This window comes from Gobius niger (genome assembly GCF_951799975.1).
Source record: "Gobius niger genome assembly, chromosome: 20".
NCBI lineage: Eukaryota > Metazoa > Chordata > Actinopteri > Gobiiformes > Gobiidae > Gobius > Gobius niger.
In genome coordinates, this window is record NC_136871.1 from 24,826,948 (window position 1) to 24,831,831 (window position 4,884).

At 38.2% G+C, this 4,884-nt stretch overlaps 1 long non-coding RNA gene across 1 annotated transcript; it reads right to left on the reverse strand.

Annotated features, from left to right (window-relative positions):
- Positions 1–575: 575 nt before the first annotated feature.
- Positions 576–2,337, reverse strand: LOC306979798. Its single transcript, XR_013793962.1, has 3 exons — positions 2,207–2,337; positions 1,970–2,135; positions 576–651 (listed from the first exon to the last, which is right to left on the reverse strand). It is a non-coding gene; the product is annotated as an uncharacterized lncRNA (long non-coding RNA).
- Positions 2,338–4,884: the final 2,547 nt, after the last annotated feature.

Below are 4,884 nucleotides of genomic sequence, written 5' to 3' on the forward strand. Positions count from 1 at the left end.
CCAAGATGGGAGGTGTAAGGAGTTGTTGTGCTGACTTGTGTGTTGGCTGAAATCGATGTTGGGGAAGAGTGAATGGTCATTGTTGTGGAAATTGGACTTGAAGAAACATGTTCAGTTGGAGATGTGTTTTTAAATGTTGTGGATGGGTGAATTGTTGGTGTTGAAGTTACTTCAAGAGTTGAAACTTTGGAAGTTAGAACCGTTGACTTTGATGTTTGACCAGATGTCACTGATGTAATTGTGGATGACTGTGGTCCAGCTATTGTAGTAACCGGTCGTGAAGTTGGTCCAGGAGCTGTTTGAAGAGTTGTTGGTCTAACAAGTGTGGATGCTGAAATAGTGGTTGGAGAAGACTGAGTGGTCATTGATGTTGATAATGGACTGGAGGAAGTCTCTCCTGTTGAATATGTGTTCATAATTTTTGTCGATGGATGAACTGTTGGTGTTGACGTCACTTCATGGGTTGTAAATGTTCTAGTTTGAACTGTTGATTTAGTTGTTGTTCCTGATGAAAGAGTTGATGACTGCTGCCTAGCGGTTGTTGGATAAGAGGCTGAAGATTGTCCATAGGTTGTTCCAGGCGTTGTTCCCATATTTATTGTTTGCTCACATTGTGTGCCGAAGTACACCTCAGTGCTCGAGTTATAGCACCTATAGTGAAACAGACAATGGAAACACAGGGTTATTCACACTGGCTTTTTCTATTGTCAATTATTCATAAAAGAAATAGTTAATGACAGTTTTGATAATAAGAAATATTTGTACAATTATTAACTTAAATTAAAGGGTTTAATTTTTGTAAACATAAATATACACGGGTAACCTTTACTTAATATTGATCATACAACCAATTGTACTTCAGTTCATATTAATAAGCTCTGGATTTACTTTGAGGATATTAAAATTTAAAACTGGAGAAGGGTCAGGAATTGCAGCTCCTTACATGAATCAGTCTTTGTCAGGGGCCCATACCACAGACTGTTATATTATTCTTAACTTTGATATTTTAAACTTTATTTATATATTTGTGGGTTTTACAGTCAAAAAAATATTTTTTATTTGTTTATTTGGTTGGGGCAGGGCATGTTACTGAACACACATGATACACATGCATGGAAACACGCCACCCACTCGTTCTCACAAATGCTCATTCTGGCCTATTGTATATGTTTTAGTGATAGAGGAATCTGAAGTACCAACATAAAATGAAAATGTTATAGTGTTTAGTGTAATAATTGGAAAGTGATGAAGTCTACCTTGATTGGTTTCTGATTCACCAAAATTGGACATTAAAAAAATATACAAATATCACGTAAAAGCTGAGAATGTATGTTTTTTTTTCAAAAGGCTGAAAAAAATAAATATATATACATTCAACTCGTGAGTTCCCTGTGCCAGGCTTTTTCTGTACTTTTGTGATCCAAATGATTTCTCCAACATGTGTAAAGTAACAACCATTGGCTGAAGTACATAACACCAATGGTCACCAAGAACAAAAAAGGAAAAAAGCACTAAGAAACTGAAATGGTGGGTCTATTAATCTTTATAATGGTGTTTCAGCTAATGTCCAATTACTTTTTAGCTCTGGAAAAGAGATTGGTTTTTTTATGGAGCAGTAATTCCTGAACCCTTTCACGAATTTAGATGTGAATACCCTCAAACTAAAGCTGAGAGGTTACACTTCAAGAACAATTTAAAAACTATAAGTTGCATTCATTCTGATGCACAGAAAAAGTGAAATATGTGGGTCACTCTCCATATGCTTCTAGACCGAACTGTACCTGTGTGTTTAGAGGGTTTCGGAAAGTTGCATATAGTGGACTGCAAACAACTCAAGGAATTTTTTTTTCCAAATGGATATTATTTTTCCAATTTCTATCTTAATGGTCGTTATGATTTTAAGTATATTTTATGAGCAAGAAGCGAATAGTGATCCTGAAGTAAAGCACTGTCTTAATGTGTAACTTACAAACAAATTGGTCCAGTGGAAATATGGTTGTAGCAGTCCCCATGGTGATTGCAGTAGTTTGGATTAGTCATGCATGGCCCAATGCACTCCCAGCTCCCATTAACAACTTCAGGAGAGTAGTCAGCAAATTTTGTGCAGTTGATGTAGGGCTCCAGCTGAGTGATATCTGTAAAACAGAAATCAGGCAATTACACTTTTTTTCTATATCTAAAAAACTGACAGTCAAATAATACTTACTTGTGACAGAGGGCGACTGCAAAGTGACATCTTTTAACTTAGCACTTGAACTATTAAATGCTTCTGCAATGTTGTTGAGGTTTGCCGTATCATTTAAAATTGATGTCAGGTTGGACTGTAACTGCTTGTTGATGTACTGTATTTGGGATTCGTTGTTGCGATAGGTATATTGTGCCTCAGTCTCTGCAACCACGCTCCCATTTCTTAAGTAAAAGAACACACACAAAGAATGGTGATATGATCGATAGCAAACTCAAAATTAATTTCAATGTGAATTAATAACTCACAATAGTCTTTTTACTTGTACTTGTTTAAAAGCGAGCAGATCTGCTTTTTTGCATAACGGTTCAAGCTGAAATTAAACAGAGAAAGGTCAATATGCAATCATTGGAAAACAAATAGGGATCTGTATGTTTTTACCTTTGATAATAGTATATTGATGAAAGAAATTGAATCAGGAGAATTTAAATTTAAATAAGCACTTAAAAAAGTGGTGCTGATGGCCAAAGTAATAGTGAATTTGCCAGTTGGTAACCCTTCTGAGTCTGAAAAACAAGAGCATATGTGTGATTTAAGCTGCTGTGTGGAATGGAAATATTTTAAATATTATTGTGTATTTGTATAGAACACTCACCAATAATGGGCTGGGTGTTGTTAGTACCATAAGCGCAGTTGGGACCGTATGCAGATTCTTGACAACTGCATACGCATTGTTGAAGAGTTGAATTAAAAATACAAACTCCGGAAAGGCAATTGGAGCAATTTTCTTTCTGACATTGGGGAGTAATGGTCGGTGCAACTAAAGATAAAAAGGAATAATTTAATGAAGAAACAAAACAAAATGAAAAACTAAGAGTAGAAAAACAAATTTAAGCACCTTCATGAGTTGTTGGCAAAGACGTCCTTGTTGTAAAAGTTGAAGATTGTTCCACAGTTGTTGGGGTAAGGAATGTGGAAGATGGTCCAGGAGTTGTGTGAGGAGTTGTTGGTCCAACAAATGTTGATGCTGAAATAGTGGTTGTGGAAGACTGAGTGGTCATTAATGTTGATAATGGACTAGAGGAAGTCTCTCCTGTTGAATATGTGTTCATCATTTTTGTAGATGGATGAATTGTTTGTGATGAAGTCACTTCATGGGTCGTAAATGTGCTTGCTTGAACTGTTGATTTAAGTGATGTACCATTTGTTACTGGGGGGATTATTGATGACTGTGGCTTAGGTGAAGAAGTAACAAAAGTGGAAGATGGTCCTTGCGTTGTCGGTCTGATAAGTGTGGTTGCTGAAATATGCGTTGAAGAAGACTGCGTGGTCAGTGATGTTGATAATGGACTGGAGGAAGTCTCTCCTGTTGAATATGTGTTCATCATTTTTGTCGATGGATTCATTGTTGGTGTTGATGTCACTTCATGGGTTGTGAATCCGCTTGTTGAAACCTTTGTTGCAGTTACTGTGCCTGATGTCCCTGATGTGATTGCTGATGAAAGTGGCCCAGTTGTTGTTGTAACGACAGGCGAAGATGATCCATGAGGAGTTGTTGTTTGAGGAGTTGTTGGTCTGATAAGTGTGGTTGCTGAAATATGCGTTGAAGAAGACTGCGTGGTCAGTGATGTTGATAATGGACTTGAGGAAGTCTCTCCCGTTGAAGATGTGTTCATCATATGTGTGGATGGAGGAATTGTTGGTGTGGACGTCACTTCATGGGTTGTGAATCCGCTTGTTGGACTTGAAGAAACACGTTCAGTTGGAGATGTGTTTATAAATGTTGTGGATGGGTGAATTGTTGGTGTTGAAGTTACTTCAAGAGTTGAAACTTTGGAAGTTAGAACCGTTGACTTTGATGTTTGACCAGATGTCACTGATGTAATTGTGGATGGCAGTGGTCCAGCTATTGTAGTAACTGGTCCAGGAGTTGTTTGAGGAGTTGTTGGTTCAACAAGTGTGGATGATGAAATAGTTGTTGGAGATGACTGAGTGGTCATTGATGTGGGTAATGGACTAGAGGAAGTCTCTCCCGTTGAAGATGTGTTCATTTGTGTGGATGGAGGAATTGTTGGTGTGGACGTCACTTTATTGGTTGAAAATGAGCTTGTTGGAACAGATGATTCAGTTGCAGTGCCAGATATCATTGATGGGACTGTTGAGGACAGTTGCCCAGTTGTTGTTGTAACAAAAGCTGAAGATGATCCATGATGGGAGGTAGAGACTGGTCGTGAAGATGGTCCAGGAGTTGTTTGAGGAGTTGTTGGTCCAACAAGTGTGGATGCCGAAATAGTGGTTTGAGAAGACTGAGTGGTCATTGATGTTGATAATGGACTGGAGGAAGTCTCTCCTGTTGAATATGTGTTCATATTTTTTGTCGATGGATTAATTGTTGGTGTTGACGTCACTTCATTGGTTGTGAATCTGCTTGTTGGAACTTTTGTTGTAGTTGCTGTGCCTGATGTTGCTGATGTGATTGCTGATGAAAGTGGCCCAGTTGTTGTACGGATAGGCGGAGATGATCCATGAGGAGTTGTTGTTTGAGGAGTTGTTGGTCTGATAAGTGTGGTTGCTGAAATATGCGTTGAAGAAGACTGCGTGGTCAGTGATGTTGATAATGGACTAGAGGAAGTCTCTCCCGTTGAAGATGTGTTCATTTGTGTGGATGGAGGAATTGTTGGTGTGGACGTCACTTTATT